This window comes from Mauremys mutica, chromosome 3 (genome assembly GCF_020497125.1).
Source record: "Mauremys mutica isolate MM-2020 ecotype Southern chromosome 3, ASM2049712v1, whole genome shotgun sequence".
Taxonomy (NCBI): Eukaryota; Metazoa; Chordata; order Testudines; family Geoemydidae; genus Mauremys; species Mauremys mutica.
Genome location: NC_059074.1, coordinates 114,112,683 through 114,135,111, shown reverse-complemented (window position 1 = coordinate 114,135,111; position 22,429 = coordinate 114,112,683). Strand labels below are relative to the sequence as shown.

Sequence of the window (22,429 nt, the reverse complement as noted above, 5' to 3'; positions counted from 1 at the left end):
AAACATGGCAGAAAAACAAAAGTACAATTTAATTGGCAGTGAAAGTTTAAGGTTCATTTGAATAGTACACTGATTCATCCATTTTTTTAAAAAACAGTGTACTGTCTTAGTCTGCTCTTCTGCTGTCGCTATGAAGCTTGAATCACAAGTAAAGATCTGAGCTGCCAACTTCTAACCCATGGTTTCTCAACCCATATATTGCGACCCAAAATTGGGTTGCCTCAATGTGTCACAAAGTGTAGTGTGGTAGGCCCAGGAGGGAGGAGGAGATCAGGTCTGGGGAGAGGGGTCGGGTCCTACCCTCAGTGGAGAGGGGGACCCTAGTGGTGGAGGGGAGAAAGGGCTGGTGCTGCAGAATCCACTCTGTGGCAGCTGTTCCTGCAGTTCCAGTCCTGCAGGGCTGGCAGGGCTTGGCTCCCTGGGTGTTGCAATCGGATTCATGGGGTTACAGCACTGCTCATTGTTTGGCCTAGCTGGTCTCCCTGTCATCTGCTCCCCTCCTGGTTAGGAGAGCCAGGCCAAACCTGAGTGATGGCTGCAACCCTGTAAGTAACAATGGCTGGAATGGAGAGCTGAGCCCAGCCAGCCTCGCTAGACAGGAGCCTCTGCTATAGTACGCCCTGTGTACTTATTACATTAAAGTCTGTATTATATATTGTGGTTTAGAATATTTAGTAAGGTAGATTTTTTTTGCACTAAAGCTATTTGCTGGGTTGCAACAGATCATCAAAGTTAACAAATAGGTCCTGAGCCCAACAACCACTGCTCTAACCTATGATTACCAGTCAGCTGAATGGATCTACTAGCCTGCTCTCTGAGTTCAGACTATACTCCCATGATTCAGCAAAATAAAATAAAATTAAAGATAGCCACAACCACTACAAACCACGCATACGCCCTTTACAAAGATGTTAATCTAAATCTTGACACTTCTGTTTTTGTGGAACTAAAGTACATTTTTAAAAAGTTTTAATTAACACACCAAACAAGGGAAAGCGTTTTTCTCTTTACTTGACTCACACCACTAGACTACTATCAATTAAAGATACACTATATACAACATCACATTCTGGTTTGTAAAAAGAACAGGAGTACTTGTGGCACCTTAGAGACTAACCAATTTATTTGAGCATAAGCTTTCGTGGGCTACAGTCCACTTCATCGGATGCATAGAATGGAACATATAGTAAGGAGATATATATACACATACAGAGAACATGAAAAGGTGGGAGTTGTCCTTTTTTTTTTTTTGTGGATACAGACTAACAGCTGCTACTCTGAATTCTGGTCTGTGACTGTTTGGAGAGGGGGCTGGGAAAACAAATTAACACTAATGTCATTTACTAAAGCCAAAATGCTGAAAACTGTAAGTATTGTTTATACTCCTATAATGTGAAATTATTACATTACATTAGATTGAGCTATCAACGATGTTCACCTGCCATATATTTAGACATAGTTCTGTTATGCAGAAGATATTTTTTCCTTCCATCCACTGAAGTCATACTCAGATATGTTTTTAATAAATATGCTTTTAATTCTACTATCTTGTTTTCCCACTTTAGGAAATACTGCTCTGATACGTCTGATTACTAGAAGTAATAGAATTATTTCCACAATTCCAAAACCAAAGAGCTTTAACTGAAAACCAAGTTAAGGTTGCTAAGTGAAAACACTGGTGCCACCTATAGTATAATTTACAATACCCAACCACTTAAGAAAATTATTAGTTAACAGCATAATAAATTTTACACTGCCCATGTAATAAACGAACATATTGTCAGTATGAAGAAATGCATATTTAATTACAGAGCCTTTGTACCTGAGTTAGTCCAGATGAAAAATGTGGATAGCAATAGTGCTCTGTACTTACCTAGTAATTTTTCATCTGTCGTTCTCAAAACACTTTACAAAGATAGGTAAACATTAGTCTCTTCTTTACAGTTGGCCTGGTTCAGATCTCTGTGCTTAGAGGCAACTTGCCAATGCTATGGACGTACCATTTCAGAGATCTAGGTTCTGCTCCCAGCTCTACCACAAACTTCTTGTAAATTTTGACAGGTCACTTCTTTGTTACTCATTCTGAAATTTCAGAGGGACACGAAGAAACGATACATCCTTTGTAAACATTTCCAAAAGGAGACACTAAATTTTTAACCTTATTAAGTACTGAAATTATTCAAAGTTGTAAGAAAGGTGTTCTAGCTGTAAAATTCTGTCCTGTTTAGGTTTTTTTTAATCATACCTATCACCAGGGTATCTGAATGCCTAGAAAGACTTAATCTTAAAAATTTCAAAGCAGAGACTGGTCATGAAACCATCAATCCTCCGAAAAACTCATACACAATGGTGCAGCTGGCATCCTCAGCAACACAAACTACTGCGAGCATATCAAATCTGTCATCCACTCCCCACACTGGCTTACCACAGAATACCATATCAAATTCAAGGTGCCAAGTGCACACCTTCAAGGCACTCAATGGTTTGGGCCCAGGATATCTAAAAGATCACCTCAAACTCCATGACAAGGTCCACAGTGAGCAGCTCTGGCACAAATGGAACTCTCCACAGCAAGAGTGGGAAACAGAACACTCCTGGGACTCAGTCCAACACCACGGAATAAACTCCCACAAAAATTAAGAACCACCACAAATCATTTGTTGCAAGTGCAAGACACGCTCCTTTACCTTGCTTTTGCTAATATAAACACATAGCACAGTGCAGATATATTTTCAAAAGTAGAAATAAAACCCACATATAATTTCTCGTTGGGGAGAAGAAGAGAGCTGGGCAGGAAATGATTTTCCCATCTCATGAGAATTTTCGAGATTTAAAAAAAAAAAAATTGCCCCAGATGGTGTCAAAAATCTCAAAAACGCTCCAGGGGCTATAGTGTACTTAGATTTTCAGAAAGTCCTCTCATGGACTGGTAACTGGTTAAAAGATAGGAAACAAAGGGTAGGAATAAATGGTCAGTTTTCAGAATGGAGAGAGGTAAATGGTGGGGTTAGGGTGAAAAATCAGGACACGGGGAGGGGGGGAATAGGCATCTATTAGAAAAAGCCCCGGATATTGGGACTAACCCTATAAAATTTGGACATCTGGTCACCCTAGGTGGTGTCCCCCAGGGGTCTGTATTGAGACCAGTCCTATTCAAGATATTCATAAATGATCTGGGAAAAGGGGTAAACAGTGAGGTGGAAAAATTTGCAGATGATACAAAACTACTCAACAGAGTTAAGTCCCAAGGAGACTGGGAAGAACTACAAAAGGATCTCTCAAAACTGGGTAACTGGGCAACAAAATGGCAGATTAAATTCAATGTTGATAAATGCAAAGTAATGCACATTGGAAAACATAATCCCAACTATACACATAAAATGATGGGGTCTAAATTAGCTGTTACCACTCAAGAGAGAGAGCTTGGAGTCATTGTGGATAGTTCTCTGAAAACATCCACCCAATGTGCAGCGGCAGTTAAAAAATTGAACAGAATGTTGGGCATCACAAAGAAAGGGATAGATAATAAGATAGAAAATATCATATTGCTTCTATATAAATCCATGGTACGCCCACATCTTGACTACTGTGTGCAGATGTGGTTGCCCCATCTCAAAAAAGAAAGATTAGAATTGGAAAGGGTTCAGAAAAGGGCAACAAAAATGATCAGGGGTATGGAACAGCATCCATATGAGGAGAGATTAATAAGACTGGGACTTTTCAGCTTGGAAAAGAGACGACTAAGAAGGGGATATGATAGGTCTATAAAATCATGACTGGTGTGTAAAAAGTATATAAGGAAGTGTTATTTACTCTTTCTCATAACACATGAACCAGGGGTCACCAGATGAAATTAATAGGCAGCAGGTTTAAAACAAACCAAAGGAAGTATTTTTTCACACAATGCACAGTCAACCTGATGTTGTAAAGGCCAAGACTACAATGGGGTTAAAAAAAGAACAAGATAAGTTAATGGAGGATAGGTCCATAAATGGCTATTAGCCAGGATGGGCAGGGATGGTGTCCCTAGCCTCTGTTTGCCAGAAGCTGGGAATGGGTGACAGGGTATGGATCACTTGATGATTACCTGTTCTGTTTATTCCCTCTGGGGCACCTGGCATTGGCCACTGTTGGAAGACAGGATACTGGGCTAGATGGACCTTTGGTCTGACTCAGTATGGCTGTTATGTTCAAACCACAACACCCCCAAAAATTTATTGGATCAATCAGAATGTTTAGTTTTGATATTTTCAAAATGTTTAGTTTTTAATTTAAAATTTTAACTTTTTGTTTCAAAATTTAGTTAATTATAGTTAAAAAAGTCATTTCAAACAAAAAAATTGAAATTTTTATTTCAAAATGTTCGTATATATAGAACATTGCTGTGGTGTTGTCCGTCAGTACCGAGACACATTTGCCCTGAAGATGGGCCTGGAATGTCTGGCAAGCCAGACGAACTGCTCTCAGCTTCCTGACATTGATATGCATCGATAGTTCTGGTTGTGACCACATGCTTTGAGTTCTGATACTGCCCAGGTGTGCTCCCCAGCCTGTCTCTGATGCATCTGTGACCAGCGACAGTGAGGGCTGAGGTTTGGCGAAGGGTACTCCCTCACAGACCACCTGAAGTTGAAGCCTCTGGCTGAGGGACTCGAGAATCTTAGGTGGAAGGGTAACCAGAGAGTCCCAGCTGGGTCTGTATACCCTCGCCAACCAAGCCTGGAGGGGGTGAAGGTGCAACCTGGTGTGCTGCATTACATATGTGCAGGCCGCCATATGCCCCAGAAGCTTCATGTAGTTTCTGACCGTGGTAGTTGGGAACTGGTGGAGGCTGTGAATGATGCCCTTGATGCTTTCGAACCAGGACTCAGATAGGGAGGCATTGGCCTGAGTGGAGTCCAGGAGAGTGCTGATGAACTTTATCTTCTGGGTTGGAACCAGTGTAGACTTGGGCATATTCAGAATGAGCCCCAGCCTGCTGAAAGTGGTTCGTGCCAGGGCCACATGCTCCAGCACTTGCACTCGGGAATTGCCCTTGATGAGCCAATCATCCAAGTACGGGAAGACCTGTACCCGGCGTATGTGCAGGAAGGCTGCCATGACTATTGTGCACTTTGTGAACATGCACGGGGCTGCTGAAAGTCCGAACAGTAGTACGGTGAACTGATAGTGCAGGCCGCTGACTACAAATCTCAGGAATCTCTTGTGTTTGGCTTAGAGCCGGGGGCTGCTTAGAGGAGCCCTGACTCTGGCCGGAGGAGGACTGCAGGGGACACCTCCTGTTATTTCTGCCTCTCCTTTGATTATAGTCCTGCCTGGGTGGATCTGGATAGAATCATGAGTGGGGCTGGGGTTGAAGGGTTTTCTCTGGGGTGTTGATGTGTGAATTCCCAGACACTTGAGAGTTGCTCATGAGTCCTTGAGATTGTGCAGTCTCGAATCCGTCTGGTCAGCGAACAGCCCCTCACAGTCAAATGGGAGGTCCTGTATGGTATTCTGGATCTCTGCTAGGAGTCCCGAGACCTGTGGCCACGAGCTACGCCTCATTGTGATGCCTGTAGCCATGGTTCGTGCTGCTGAGTCGGCAGAGTCCAGAGCAGGCTGGAGGGAGGTTATAGCCACCACCATGCCCTCTTCCAGGACTGCAGTGAATTCCTGTCGCCCTGAAATTCCACGAGTTGTACGCATAGCAGTTAAGTACCACCTGCTGGTTGGAAATTCGAAACTGAAGCCCCCCCCAGTCGAGTACACCTTTTGACCGAAAAGGTCCAGCTTCCTAGTGTCTTTATTCTTAGGGGCGGGCCCTCGCTGCCCCTGCTGCTCTTTGTGGTTTGCTGTGTCCACTACCAAGGTCCTGGGTGGGGGTTGGGTGAAGAGGTGCTTGTACCCCTACTGAGGGACAAAGCAAACGCCTCTCTACTCCCCTGGCTGTTGGTGGTAGAGAGGCCAGGGTTTCCCAGAGCACCGTCATGGTGTTCTGAATGGTTTTTATAAGTGGCAGTGCCACCTTAGAGGGACCCTCAGGGCGAGAATGTCCATCATGGCATCCGAGTCTTCAACTACCTCCTCTGTCATCATGTTGAGGTTCTGGGCCACCCTCCTAAGGAGGTCCTGCTGGGCTTTCATGTCTATCACCAGAAGGGACATGGTAGTGCCCGCCACTGCCTCATCCAGCGAGGAAAAATACAAGGCTTGAGGTGGGACGGGGTCTTCCTACCACTCCAGTTCCCTGGTGACTTGCTCAGGGACATCCATTGTCACTGCTACTGGTGGTATGGGAGCTGCCGTCGTTGGCATCTCTGACCTTGCGCTCAATATGGGACACCCGGGGTCTGAACCCCGTGGTGGGTCCTCCTGACCCTGGACTGATCAGGGGCAACGGATGTCACAAAAGGAGGGGCATGACAACGGCAACCACCAATGGTGCCCTGGAACCATGCCCTTGCCCCTGGTGGAAGGCCCAAGGTGTCCAAAAGGGTCATTTTACCGATCCCTGCCATTGGGGAGGACACCATCGGTATCGAGTGATAACTTCACCTTAGGGTGCCAGGATCTTGACTGGTACCGGCTGCGTCGGGACACATACGACTCCACTTCTGACTCCGATGAATAGGCCGAGCCCAACCAGGGAGGGGCGGATCCCAATGGTGCCGGGGAGTGGTAGCGCAGCGATAGGGAATGGCACCACATCATGGTGGGCTTGCACCAGTGCTGGATAGGAGGTGCCATAATTGGTGCTGCAGCTGGTGACGGAAGTGGTGCAGCAGCCGGTTCTTGCACCACCTGCACCTGAGTCGATGCACGGGAATAGGAGGCCGGGGACTGTGCCATCATGGCAATTAAGTCCCGCGCAGGCTCAAAAGTGTCTGGTGTGGAAGGGAGGTCCAGGTCCTCCTCCAACACTTCCCAGACCGAGAGTCCACCAACACCAGACTCGACGGACCCCCACTTCAAGGCCGGAGTCGACGGTGCCGGGACCGACGGACCAGCCTTCTGATGCCCCAACATGGGACGCGCCACGCTGGAGTCCTTTCTGCTCTTGTTGGCAGGGAGCGTCCTTGTTCTGCCTTCTTCTTATGTGGCACCGGGGATTGTGATCAGTGGTGCACCGATGAGCTGGCCTTCCACGCAGGAGAACGGTGCCGATGCTCCTTATGTGGGTCCTTCTTCGATGCCGAGATGTCCTGCACCGAGGCCGGTGCGCTGTATACTGAGGCTGCTGGGTGCCAGTTCTTGAGCCGGTTGGGGCCAGAGAGTGGACTCCATTAAGAGGAGCTTGAGGTAATAGTGTCTCTCCCTCTTAGTTCTGGGCTAGAAGCCTCTGCAGATGGTGCACTTGTCTTGCAAATGACCCTCTCCCAGGCACTTCAGACAAGCAGACCCCTCTGGGCATTAGCTTACCACACCTATTGCATGGCTTGAACCCTTGGGGCCATGGCATGCTCCGGTGATGGGGGGAAATATTGGGGGGGATCCCCCCAATTTAAATGCACTAACGAACTAACTAACTGACTAACTAACTAAGATGAAGGGTAACAACTATATACAGAGAAAACCACTAGGAAGCACTTGCTAAAGCAAGAGACCAGTTGCTCCAACGACCATCAGTGGCGCTAAGAAGGAACTGAGCACGCGGCGGGTCGGCAGGGATGTATGTACATCACCACAAAGGCGTCACTCCAGGGGGCTCCACAGCCAACCCGACAGGTACCATAGGGTAAAAACTTCCGACAATCATGCACGCGCACACACCTATTGGAATGGACATGAGCAATCACTCGAAGAACCAGCAATATTACTGTGTGATAACAGGAAAATCTGATGCTGAAAGTGGTGTAAGGAACGGTGTGTGCGTGTGTGTGTGGGGGGGGAAATAAGCATTATGCAAAGTAAAACTATTTCCTCATGCTTATTCCCCCCCGCACCCAGTTCCTCACATCTTCTTGTCAATTGCTGGAAATGGGCCATTTTCATTACCACTACAAACAGTTGTTTTTCTCTCCTGCTGATAATAGCTCATCTTAACTGATCACTCTCCTTATAGAGTGTATGGTAACACCATTGTTTCATGTTCTCTGTGTATTGTGACAGACCCAGGCCAGTGGGGTACAGGAGTCTGGTCCTATTTGGCATCCAGGAAGTGGGCGGGCGAAGCCCGCCCACTGCTAAAGGACTCCCCCCAGCCTAAGGGGAGGATCCACAGGTCTGTGATACCAACTAATTACGGGGGACAACAAATGAAAAAAACCAGGATCGGGAGTGGGGTCATAGGGCTAAACGAAGGGAACCTGATGGGGACACCGAGCAGAGAACCCCGGACAACGCCCACTGCTCCTCGAAGGCGTCAAGGGAGCCAGTGGACGCCGCCCAGAGGAACTCTGCCCGGATGCGTGAACGGACAGAGGATCGGAAATAGGCCCCACAGACACAGGAAATCCCGTCGGCCAACCTCCCCTCCCTGGTTTTGTAGATGGCCAGTTTGGCCAGGGCCAAGAGGAGGTTGACAAGGAGATCCCGCGACTTCGTGGGGCCACGGATGGGGAGTGCATAGATAAACAGGTGAGGGGAAAAGTGCAACCAAAAACGTAAGAGGAGAGCCAAGAGGAGCCGGAACAGGGGCTGCAACCTGGCGCACTCTAAATAAACATGCGCCAGGGTCTCCTTCACGCCGCAGAAGGGGCAGGTGTCGGGGACAGGGGTAAGTACCAAGTACACGCCCGTGCTCACGGCCCCGTGAAGGAGCCGCCAACTGACATCCCCGGCGGGCCTCGGGAATAGGGCAGAATATAGGCTGGCCCACCGGTACAGGAGTCTGGTCCTATTAGTATCCAGGAAGTGGCCGGGCAAAGCCCGCCCACTGCTAAAGGACCTCCCCCCAGCCCAAGGAGAGGATCCACAGGTCCGGGACACTAACTAAGTACGTGGGACAACTAATGAAAAAAAACAGGAGCGGGAGTGAGGTCATAGGGCTAAACGAAGGGAACCAGATGGGGACACCGAGCAGAGAACCCCGGACAACGCCCACTGCTCCTCGAAGGCGTCAAGGGAGCCAGTGGACGCCGCCCAGAGGAACTCCGCCCGGATGCGTGAACGGACGGAGGAGCGGAAATAGGCCCCACAGTCGCAGGAAATCCCATCGGCCAACCTCCTCTCCCTGGTTTTATAGATGGCCAGTTTGGCCAGGACTAAGAGGAGGTTGACAAGGAGATCCCGCGACTTCGTGGGGCCACGGATAGGGAGTGCATAGACAAACAGGTGAGGGGAAAAGTGCAACCAAAAACGCAATAGGAGATCCAAGAGGAGCCGGAACAGGGGCTGCAACCTGGCGCACTCTAAATAAACATGCGCCAGGGTCTCCTTCACGCCGCAAAAGGGGCAGGTGTTGGGGACAGGGGTAAACCGCGCCAAGTACACGCCCGTGTTCACGGCCCCGTGAAGGAGCCGCCAACTGACATCCCCGGCGGGCCTCGGGACTAGGGCAGAATATAGGCTGGCCCACCGGTACAGGAGTCTGGTAGAGGGCAAATATACTGGTCACTGGATGAGTAGTTTTCTGTTCCCTGAGTGACCAGAGCAGGGGCTGCACTAGAGTAATCAGGAACCTGCTAGAACCAATTAAGGCAGACAGGCTGATTAGAACACCTGCAGCCAATCAAGGCAGGCTAATCAGGGCACCTGGGTTTAAAAAGGATCTCACTTCAGTTTGTGGTGTGCGTGTGAGGAGCTGGGAGCAAGGGATGCAAGGAGCTGAGAGTGAGAGGGTGTGCTGCTGGAGGACTAAGGGGTACAAGCATTATCAGACACCAGGAGGAAGGTCCTGTGGTGAGGATAAAGAAGGTGTTTGGAGGAGGCCATGGGGAAGTAGCCCAGGGAGTTGTAGCTGTCATGCGGCTGCTACAGGAGGCACTATAGACAGCTGCAATCCACAGGGCCCTGGGCTGGAACCTGGAGTAGAGGGCGGGCCCGGGTTTCCCCCAAACCTCCCAACTCCTGATCAGACACAGGAGGAGTTGACCCGGACTGTGGGTTCCACCAGAGGGGAAGATCTCTGAAGTAAGCAAATCTGCCAATAAGTGCAGGATCCACCAAGGTAGAGGAGGAACTTTGTCACAGTATATATATCTTCCTACTGTATTTTCCACTACACGCATCCGATGAAGTGGGCTGTAGCCCACAAAAGCTTATGCTCAAATAAATGTGTTAGTCTCTAAGGTGCCACAAGTACTCCTGTTCTTTTTGCAGATACAGACTAACACGGCTGCTACTCTGAAATCTGGTGTTAATTCAGAGTTTCAACCAAAATCATATTCTGGTAATTACATTTTACTTCCTAAATTTAAAGTCTGAAGTTTCAAATGGAAATATTTTTCCATTCCATCCTAAGCTGCTGGCTAGTGCAACCATACACTAATAAACAGCTGCAATGTTTCACCCCAAAGATGCTTTTCAATTTTGGCCACTGAATGATTTTGGCATATATCAGTTTAAATCTGTAAAGTGCTTTGAGATCCTCCAGTCTGAGAAGCACTGAATAAATGAAAGATTAATAGTAACTTTTACTTGAGTGAGGGGAAATTATCATTCTTACCATCTCAGCTATTCAAAGCCTTTAGAATCAGAGCATCATTCTAGCAACTAGAGATTGAGAAGAAATCTCAGTATAGGACGGACTTGGTGTTTTAAAAGTAGATTGGATTTTAAATATACCCCTACTTTTCCTCTCATCTTCCAGTGCAATATTTTCCTCTTACTCTCTTTTTCTCAAATCTCTCTCCCAACCCTTCCTTTTTTACTTAAAGAGTGTTGTCACATGTATCATTCTTAACTAATTTTCTTGCCTACCAGGAGAGCTGAATTTTAAGATTTTAAAATAAAGTGCTTTGAGAAAAAATTCCTTCTGTAAAAATAATTAAAACAAAACAAAAGCACACACACAAAGGAGAAAAAAAAGTGTCTCGTTAGAATACAGATATTTTTGTAATAACTATAGCAAAGACAAAAAGAAGGACATAAAATGACACATTTGCTTTTTAAAGCAGATCCTCTTTTCAGGGCAAGTTGCACAGGCCCTTTTATGAATGTATTCTCTCACAGTGCTTACTTTGTGGGTCAGTGCAGTCTGTCCCACTGAATTAGTACTTCAGAGAAACTAATTTCAATTTCCAGTCACATTAACTGCCTCATTTCTCTGAAGGGATCTGAGCTGCAATTTAGTCCAGTTATGTCTAATTTAGTCAGCAATGTTTCTAATTCCACTGGGAATTGTTATATAGTTTAGACATACATTAAGTCAAAGTTTTGGGAGATGAGTGAGAACTTCCAAGACAAAAGTAAGGGTAAGAACAAGAGGATTGGAGGGAGTCTCATTAGTTCAGTTCTGCATATATCTACAGGTACAGAGACAAACATATACAGTTATCTGTCAGGTTTTGGAGGCACCTATTCATGGCTCTTCTGGGATTATGAAACAGTTCATGAATGTGGTGTCTCACATATATAAGAAACTAAAGAGAACCGGTTATTCAGTTCATTGATCCTTCAATTTATTCATTCTCAAGACAAAGGATTTTCACTGATGTAATGTTTCTGCTTCTACCATGTCACTATAATACATCATGTGCAACAAGTTTTTTTTTAAAATCCTTTCCTTACACCCCACCACAGAAAATGAAGCGAAGCACAGATGTCAAGTTAAGAATCTTAAAATACACATGGAATATTACACAAACCCTTGAAGTTCCTGATGCAGCCAACTACAATCAGCACACTATTTTCTATTGTGTGTAATGCAAATCATTAGACTTTACTACACTCTTCCACAAACATCACACAGAAATGAAAAATGAATATATGTCACAGTACAGGAATGAATAAAAGGTTCTTGGCCTATAACTGGGTGATAGAGCAAGTTTAATTATTCTCAGTGGGGAAGCAGGATGCAACCACATCCTTCTCCATTACTAATCACCATCATTCCCAACATTCCTCAGTCCAGACCCAGACCCATTCCAATGATTCCTCATACCAGACCCAAAAACACTAGAGTTAATTTTGCCTCATTCTTTTAATCTTTCTATACTGATTCTACATTAGATTGCTAAAATAGCCAGATCCAGCTGTCTGAACAACTGACCAAAGTAACAGGAATGTACTGCAATACTCCCCCACCCCCCAGTTTGATTTTTAAAGCTCACTTGTTGATGAGCTATTCAGTTTGCAGTTCTATCATACATTGTCACATGTTTTTAAAAAATCCTTAAATATCAACATTTAAAAAAAATGAAGTTAAATTATTTCCAAACTTTATGTGCTCTTAGCAGTCTGCCTGGCTTGGCATAAAATCATTCAGTAAAAGGTGCTCAAGGCAGTAGATATTCTTGGTGGAGCTAAATAAGGCAATTATCCTTCAAATACATATGCAAGTACTTAACTCTACTACCATGCAAAGAATCCTGTGGCACCTTATAGCAGTGGCCACTGCTTGCATCCGAAGAGGTGGGTATTCACCCACGAAAGCTCATGCTGCAAAACGTCTGTTAGTCTATAAGGTGCCACAGGATTCTTTGCTGCTTCTACAGAACCAGACTAACACGGCTACCCCTCTGATACTCTACTACCATGATTAGTCCCATTAATTTCAATGAGCAGTCCTATAGTGTGTAAGAATTTGTGGTATCAGAGTCTAAAAGAGTAAAAATCCAATCCGGTATCTTGATAGTACTTTTGGTGAAGTGCACACATAAGGCAGGAGTCTACATTTCTCCTCCTACCTCCCTCTCTTCCACAATTAATAGCTAATGTCAATATTTCTGCCCGTAGAGCTCTTGTCTTCCTTTTTAAAAAAATGGTTAAAATTTAGAGTTGGTCGGGTGCAGGGGGAAAAAAAAGTTGATAATACTTTTATGCAATTGAAAAAACAAAACCTGAAAATGTGTTATTTTGTAAAATAAAAAATGCTCTGAAAATATTGAAAACGGATTTTTTTCTTGAAATTTTTGAAAAAAGGTTATTTTTTTACTAACTTCTTAATAGAAAAATTTCAGCCAGATCTCAAACATTTTTCTGTAATGGTGCAAGCTCTAGTGTTGGCTGGGTGCTGTTACCTTTAAAGTATTGCCAATCCCACATGTTCAAAAATCATGAATCAGAGGCCCCAAAAATCATGAGACTGGGCTTAAAATCATGAGATTGTATAAAAATAATAGATTTGCTGTTCTTTTTATTTTCCTTCTGCTTTTTGAGCCTTTAGGGGTCACTGGGGTCACATTTTGAAGCTTTCTCCACAGCCACGCGGGCTAGAAACTTACTTTTTCTTTAAGGATGAAGGCTGAAATCATCACATATCCACTTGACTCCAGTCATAAAACTCATGACAAAATCATGAGAATTGGCAACACTGCCTTCAGCACTATGATTTAGATCAGGCGTTGGCAACCTTTCAGAAGCGGTGTGCCAAGTCTTCATTTATTCACTCTAATTTAAGGTTTTGCATGCCAGTAATACATTTTAATGTTTTTAGAAAGCCTGTTTCTCTAAGTCTATAATATATAACTAAACTATTGTTGTATGTAAAGTAAATAAGGTTTTTAAAATGTTTAAGAAGCTTCATTTAAAATTAAATTAAAATGCAGATCTCCCCGGACCGGTGGCCAGGACCCGGGGAGTGCCACTGAAAATCAGCTTGCGTGCCGCCTTCGGCACACATGCCATAGGTTGCCTACCCGATTTAGATGTTATGGTGGTAAAAATGCCTCTGTCTGATCTACATTAGATCTTACACTTTAAATGGAAAAAAAATGTAAATTTCATGATTTCACCTATTTAAATCTGAAATTTCACGGTGTTGTAATTGTAGGGGTCCTGATCCAAAAAGGAGTTGAAGGGGGTCACAAGGTTATTGGGGGGGGGGTTTCGCGGTACTGCTACCCTTTACTTCTGCACAGCTGGGCAGCTGGAGAGTGACGGCTGCTGGCTGGGAGCCCAGCTCTGAAGGCAGAACCGTAAGAATGGCATAGTACGGTATTGCCATCCTTACTTCTGTGCTGCTGAATGCAGAGTTGGGCCCTCTCTTTTGGGTCAGGACTCCCAATTTGAGAAATGCTGGTGTCCTCCATGAAATCTGCATAGGATAGGGTAAAAGCACACAAGTCCAGATTTCATGGTCTGTGATGTGTTTTTCATGGCCATGAATTTGGAAAGGCCCTACTAATTAGCCCTCATTTGCCTTTTAAGGGACCACTCATCACTATCTATTCCCAGGATCGAGATTTGTAATTTTAAAATATAGCGTAAGAATTATAAGATCAAACAAACCCTGTGCTGGGAGAGATCTTTGTGGCAATAGGAATGTCATCATCTTGAAGCACTCAAACTGGCAGAGTCTCCACAACATTTTGCCTTGGCAGAGGTGCAGACCTGTATCTGCTGTAAGAATGTGGATTATTTAAGAAAAGTCACTATACAAGAAGATTCTTAAACTGATCACTTGGCTAAACAGAAGACTCAGTCCTGTTGTAAATGAAAGTCAGACAGTCTAGCACTTCTCTCCTTTTAAAGCCTGCTTACACCATTCACAGCAAATAGCCTCAAACTTGAGTCATTTTTAATCAATAAGTTTTTGGGCTCTTAGAGAGACAGTCTGGGGACTTTCCTCTGGTGCTTGAGTAAGCTTAGTTTTACAATTCAGTAATGGGAGGTATGCTTATTTTATAAGACAGATTCAGCTTTGTCACCAGAACACAGCTGTTTAAACAGCAGATATAAGTCTGTCACAGCTGTTATTTGTCAGGCACTCAACCAGTAAGACATTCTGACATCTCAGCTGGTAACCTCTTTGGAAAAGACAGAGCCCCCAAATATTTACTGTCTAGCAGACACTTGCTGGTCTTAAGGCACAGGTAGGATAATCAAGTTACTACTCAGAAACTGTAATTTTCCAAAGATACATATGGAATAGATCCCCATTCTTTGGTCTGGACCCCTGAATGGGACCAAGCCAGGATCATATGAAGCTCAATGTTTTAAAGCCTTTGTTTCCAGTAGAGGGGTATCTTGTGCCTCATCTATATTTCACTACTGCCATTTCCTTCTGGAGGCCACATATAAAAGAGTTTCCCTTTAGGTGGCTGTTCCAGCATAGCTCATGGACACACCTCCAGCACAGCTGCTTGAAAAAAAAAATTCCTATGTAAAACAATTTTTTTCCAAAGGAAATTTCAAAACAAAAATGTCAAAATGTCTGGCCTGCCCGGGGTGGGAACTCATGGTGAGGGGGGCTACGGCCCACCTCAGCTCCACCCACCAGGAAGAGGTTGGCACTGCCCTTGAGCCTCAGGCAGGTGCAGAGTGGTGCTGCAGGGAATCCAGGACAAATTATGTTCCAGAGTCATTTAGCCTGGAATCAGGACTTGAAATGTACATTTCGGAACTGTTCCACCCAATTAGGGACAGGTGGTCACCCTACAACAGACCATTCCTGTGATCTCTGAAGACAGCAGGAAGTATTGCTAGACCTCATATCTTTCCTCAGATAAGATCATTCCAATGGTTCTACTGTTTTTTCTGCTAACATCAGGCACTAGAATTACTCCTATAATTGAGTTAACTCCTCTGACACTCAGTATAGGCATTGTCACAGTACATCAGTACAACTTATGCCATACCCATTGATTGCGTGGCATTCATCAAAGTGATTTTTGATAATGCAACCAAGTCACAGTCACTCATTCTGAAACTATACTGTGTACATTACCACTTAAACAATTTTCAATACTAGTTTAGGGGACAAACTCAGCCTAAACTAGTATTCAAGCTGTGATCCTTCTGGTCACAGTTCAGGGTTATCTGCACCTTTGACCCCTCTAAGTGCAATCCCTCCTCCTGGTGACATGCCCTCTCTGGGGTGGAATCCGGCCATTCTCCCACTCTTTAGACTGGGTCCTCAGGGTGCCAGCTCACCTGTGTACTGCCTGTGATTCCTCAGCAAACTTGACTGGATTTGGCTTCCCTGCATGACTTCCCTTTGGGATCTGTGACCAGTGGGAACACAATGACATTGGAAGAAAGAGAAAGGAAGGTCCAGTAGTCAGGGTACTGGCCTAGGGCTTGGGTAACCAGGGTTCAGGTGCCTGCTTACCACAGACTTCCTTTTTGGCAAGTCACTTAGCCTCTCTGTGCCTCAATTCCCTGTGAATGTAAAATGGGGGTTCTACTTCACAGGGGATTTGTGAGGATAAATACACTAAAGATGGTGAGGCACTCAGATACTATAGCAATGGGGGCTCTGCCCTATAAGTACTTAATAGGAACTCCCCACCATGAAATAGCCTTTTCAAAACAAGATATTCAATTGTTTATTCTCAACAGTAGGAATCAAAGCATAACAAGAAAAGCATAACAAAACAAACTGTCTACATGCACCAATCTTACCTATGTGGGGTCGGGAAGGAATTTTTCCCCAGGTCAGACAGGCAGTGACCCTGGGGATTTTTCATCTTCCTCTGCAGTGTGTGGGTGCAGGTAACTTGCCAGGATTATCTGCTCAGTTAATCATTTCCCTGCTATTGTGGGGTCATTGGATATTGGTGCACCTTGGTCCCTCTTATTCTCTGCCTGTAGCAAATAAGAGTGTTGTCTCCTGTGGGCTGTAATACTTTTGTCTAATTCTGGTTGTTGGGTATAGTGTGCAGGTGCTGGTGGAGGCCTGTGATGTACAGGAGATCAGACTAGATGATCTGATGGTCCCTTCTGGCCTTATTCTATGACTCTAAGAAATCCTCCTCCCATACTGCCAGTTGGCCAGAAGCTGACATCAGCCTTCTGGTAAAGCTGTGGAGTAGTATCAGTAAGATCCATCATTTGGGGAAATGTATCAAAATGATATTTTTATGTGCAGTGGACAACAAACAAACAGAGAGACAGGGAAGTCAGTCTGATGATGAATCACTTTGTGGTCTGCAGACTGAATTCCTTAATGACAGTCTCATTAAAAGTTCTTGCTGCCAAATGTTATTTGCTTTTGCCTTCAGAACAGTCTGCATTAATAATGAGTAACTCTCCTTGGAAGTTATTTACATACAGTATTGTTCTCTTATCACTCTCACAGAGCAGGCCAGTTTAATGTACCACTCAGAACCATGGGATTTCCCATTTCTGCACCACTGGGGACACAGTTACATGGGTCTCATGTCGGATGCTCCATCAATGGTAGACTATCCTGGGCTAACTCTGCAGTTAATACGTATACACTCGATCATAAGCTGGTTCATTTATAAGCTGATCCCCTCAAGATGGATAAGTAAAAATGGAAACATTTTATGACCCATTCATAAGCCAACCCTACAATTCAGGGGTCAGTAAACTTTAGCTCCTGGGCCATCAGGAGAAGCTGCTGGTGGGCCGAAATGGTTTGTTTACTTCGAGCGTCCGCAGGCACGGAGGTAAACCTAAGTAAACAAAGTGTCCCAGCGCGCCAGCTGCTTACCCTGACCGGCCGGGACAGCAACTGGTGGGGAAATTTTTTGGAGGGGGAGAAGCTGGGAGTCAGGGGAGTGTAACCCCTGTGACCATCCCCCACATGACCCCACCCCTAGCCCGGGACCCCCCCCACTCTCCCCATCCCATCCCTTCTCACCTTATCTGGGGAGGGCCAAGGGAGGATGTCTCTGGCCTGGCTGGAGTTGCTCCGGCAGGCCAGACTAGGCAGTGCAGCCGCAGCATGTTCCAGCGGGCTGGGCCGGGCAGCACAGCCGCAGCATGCTCTGGCGGGCTGGGCGGAGCGGCCACTGCCTGCTCTCAGGAGCAGGGCTGAGCGGCATGGCTGCAGCCTGCCAGCCCTGGAGTTGCAGCTGCTTCAGAGGCTGGGAGGAGAGTGGCATGGCCAGAAGTGGAGAGACTCTGGCCCTGCCTCTTCCCTTCTGGCTCTGCTGGCTGTGCTGCCTCTCCTTGCTCCCTCTGTTGGGGGCAGGGGCTGTGTCCCACCTCTCCCTCTCTATACCCGTTCATAAGCCAACCCCCTTCTCTGGTGCTCCCCTTTTTACTAAAAAATTTCAGCTTATGAACGAGTATATATGGTACATACCCTTAGTAATCATATAGCAACCAACACGAACACAATCAAACAAATAGATGGACAGCTAATATTCATAAAACAATACAGGCATCTTCCACATCCTTCAAACTCATCTGTACCTGTGCAACTCCACTGTCATTACAATATGCCATTACAGAACCCTACTGCCTTCAGTAGTGTTGCACAGCTGTAAATGAAGGCATCATTTGAAGAGAATGGTGTTGCACAAATGACCATGAAATGGAACCCTTAATCAACATTGTGCCACTTTGGTGTTCAACCTGGATGAGTAAGTCCCAAAACCCAGCTCACATGAAGAAGCTGGGGTAAGGAGGGGGGGTCTAACCCCCTGTAGATGGGCACAGGACCCTTAGATCTTGGAACACACACACACACACACACACACACACACACACACACACACACAGGACACAGTGAGAGGGGCTCAGACACCTACAGAGGGGCAAGAGCCTCCCATGACTCAAATTATAGCAACCACCAGTCACTAAGGGCTTGTCTACACTTACAGCACTGCAGTGGCGCAGCTGCACCAGTTCAGCTGAGCTACTGTAGCGCTTAGTGAAGACACTCTACCTCTCCGACAGGCAGCAGCTATACTGACAGTAGAAGCCCTCCCATTGACATAGCTCTGTCTACACCAGGAGTGCGGTCAGCATAACTGAGTTGCTCAGGTGTGTCATTATACCAACATAAGTTTGTAGTGGAGACCAGGGCTCACACCAAAACTCCCTTTGTGTTAGGTGGGGGCTTGTGATTAACTTATCCTTAGCTATGTTAATTGAAGGATGAGGTCACAGCCATTAGTCTCAATTATGTGTGGGATCATCCAATCATTAAGGCTACAATTTGGTCACAGAGGTTGCGGAAGTCATGGAATCCGTGACTTACAGACCTCTGTGACTTCAGCCCGCAGCCACTGGGAGCTGCAGGGTACCCCCATCTCCGGTGGTGGCTGGGAGCTGCAGGGTATGGCAGGGGAATCCCCCGTCAGCTCCCCTGCTGTGAATGCAGGAGGCAGGGGGGAATCCCCCGGCAGCTCCACAGCCCCCGCGGGTGGCAGGGGAGATCCCCCTCAGCTCCCCAGCCGCCACAGGCGGGCATCCATCCCAGGTCCCAGCCATGGGGCAGGAGCTGCAGCTCCCAGCCACAGCAGGACAGGGTGCTGGACCTTCCTCCCTCCACCTTTTTGTCATGGACATTTTTAGTAAAAGTCAGGGACAGGTCACAGTTTCCATGAATTTCTGGGTGGGACCCATAACTCAGGAATCTCTCAGTCAAATGACTGAAAATTTGGATCACAAATGCTATCAATACCAAAGCAATCCAAGTAACAATGCAGAGTTTACAGCACTTACAAGAGTTGGGCTTCTAAAGCATATAAAGTAGGAGGGGGAAATAGAAACCCTCTAGCCATTTTTCTCTTTTGATGCATGTGCACTGTAAAAATGTACACTTTGAAAATACCATTCTCAATCTGGGTCCTCCAAAGATTTAGTTGGTGCCATGCACTACATTGGGTAAGTCACAGCTTAAGACCATTTTGACCTTCATTACATCAAATAGTTCAATCTCTAGCTTTGCATGAAAAACAAAGACAAAAAACCCCAAACATTCACCTAGAAACATTTTGAAAAATAGCTATATTTTTCTGGGCTTTTATCTCTGTATGTCCTAGTTCAAATTACCCACAATTTGGGTCATTAGACCTAAACTTCACTCATCCTGAGGCATACCAAATATCAGAGAAATACAACTAAGCACGTCAACTTTAGGTGACTTAGACAGGTTGACCTTTAAACAAAAGTCATGATGCAACCTTAACTATAGTGGTGCTGTGGCGCAATAATAATCAAATATACCAGTCCTAGTACAGAGTTGTTGGGCATCCCATTATTACCCATTTTACATGTTGAAAATTGGCCATTTAGTAATGAGACAGGAGGGATTAGCTCTTAGTTTAAATGACCATCCAAAACCTTTTTCGTTTTCCATGCCAGCAGTCTAGTTTCACAAATCCCTTTTGACAATCTCTCTTTTCTCCAAAAAGTTCCTTAATGGATAATAAATGTTAACCTCTCCTCTGTACAACACTTTCTCATCCCATGTATTGAGACTCTGAAGTTCTAAAGTTGCTCAACAAGGGGAATAAGAAGGATTTCAGAGAAAGCTTCCATACATTTGCTAAACCCAAGTCATTTCATAGTAATTTAAATTTAGCTTCCAAGTCCTCTCTCTTACATCACTGGTAGGCTTCTCCTCAGCACTCACTAGAAATCTGTTCAAAAACATCTCTTAAGATCTACTACCACCTTTTTGCATGGTGGGCAAATCACTGAATGATGCTCTTCCTAATCACCTACCCAGCTATTGCTATGGCTAATAATTGAATACCCTCCATCACCATAGCACAGGGGTCGGCAACCTACAGCACGCGTACCAAAGGTGGCACGCAAGCTGATTTTTAATGGCACACTGACAGGGAGTTCCTCCAGGAAGGGCAGGCAGCCACCGGACAGGGATTCTTCCCTGCGGGGCAGCGGAAAGGCACCTCAGTGATCTTGGATGTGAGTTCCGAAGCCCGTGCCCACGGGGCTTGGGGAGCACTGGGGGAACTGGGCTCTGAGAAGCAGCTGCGTTAGGGCTCCCAGATGCTGCATGAGCAGCTTGTGCGACTCTCTCCTGGCCCCTGGAGTCTAAAGGGGGAGCCTGGACTGGTGCAAGGTGCCGTGAGTCACAACTAGCCCCCGCTTTGCATGGTCCCGCTGCCGCCTCATGCTCCCACTCTCCTCTCCCCTTCTCTGGCACTGCATCAGCCCAGGAGGGGGCCATGCCCCCGGCCCCCTGAGCCAGCTGGGCAGTGGTGGGGTTGGAGAGGTTTTGCAGCCTCTGGAAAGAGCAGATGGAGACTCTTGCTGTGTCTGCTGCGCATCCTAACACGGTGGCACTTCAGCTCGGGAGAGAGTGGCCCCCCGTCTGGGCACCTTTCAGCCCCCAGGAGAGTTCAGGTTTAAAATGCGCAAACTGCAGAGTGATCTGGGTAGGTTTTGCATCGCAGGGGATCTGCATCTCAAAGGGGAAGGCAGTGGGGAGCGCAGTGGTCCCTAGAAGCAGCCATATGAGTTTTTTGGGCAGCCGGGACCTGGGTCTTACGGGCTGCTTCTGAGAGCTCCAGTCCCTGCTATGTCAGTTTCATGTCAGGAGTTGCAGCTGAGCTGCTTCTCTGAACCATTAGCATCACCGAAAAGGAGAAGCTGAAACTCCCCTGGGCACTGTGACAATAAGAGTATTTGGTGCACAGGTTCATTTGAAAGAACCTCCTAATGCTCCTTTATGTGGTAGCCGTATCCCCCGTCCCCCACCCTGTTGCTGGTACAGTCGCTGCTTTTCCTCTTAAATGCACATGCTGAACTTGAAAAGTATCTGAGGTGTCTGTGTGGATCAATATTGAAGAGAGAGATGGCAGCCAGAAAGGGCGAAATCTATATGGACTGTCCATTTAGATCAACGGTAGGCAACCTATGGCACTTGCACTGCCTGGGTCCTGGCCACCGGTCTGGGGGGCTCTGCATTTTAGTTTAATTTTAAATGAAGCTTCTTAAACACTGTTAAAATCTTATTTACTTTACATACAACAATGGTTTAGTTATATATTATAGACTTATAGAAAGAGACCTTCAAAAACGTTAAAATGTATTACTGGCACGTGAAACCTTAAACTAGAGTGAATAAATGAAGACTTGGCACACCACTTCTGAAAGGCTGCAGACCCCTGCCATAGCACGTCTGTCTCACAAGTGGAACCCAGTGTTTGAGGGAGACCTCCATGGTGTCTGAAGAATGTTCAGCCTCTACTAACTATTGGAAGTTGAGTCCCTCCGTCTTTCATTTGTCCCTCCAGTTCTGAGGCCAGATTTCTCAATGGGAGGATTAGTACAGCCAATTCTGTGGTGGATTTGCTCTATAATGTCCCTCTATGCTAAATAATTCAGTCTCTGTGCTCCTCCACTTCAGTAACTCAAGGCGTTGTACTTAAGCTGTGGGGACTGGGCCACCAAATTATTTGCATCAGGTATATCTCTTGGTCACATTCTGCCCTCCATGTGGTAAACTTAGTGCTGTCTACACCACAAAGTTAGGCTGGCTTAACTACATTGTTCAGAGCCATGAAAAAATTCATGCCTTGTGCAATGTAATTAAGCCAACCTAAGCCTTGGTATAGATACCTCTAGCTCAATGGAAGAATTCTTCCATCAACCTAGCTACTGCCTCTTGGATTTACTACCACAATGGAAAAATCCCTTTCCTTCATTGTAATGTCAACATGATAGCGTTGCAGCT

General features: G+C 45.9%; 1 protein-coding gene across 1 annotated transcript in view; it reads right to left on the bottom strand.

Annotated features, from left to right (window-relative positions):
• The window catches only part of AKAP12 (A-kinase anchoring protein 12), a 143,157-nt gene that overhangs the window by 77,067 nt on the left and 43,661 nt on the right, over positions 1–22,429 (bottom strand). The window lies entirely within an intron of this gene.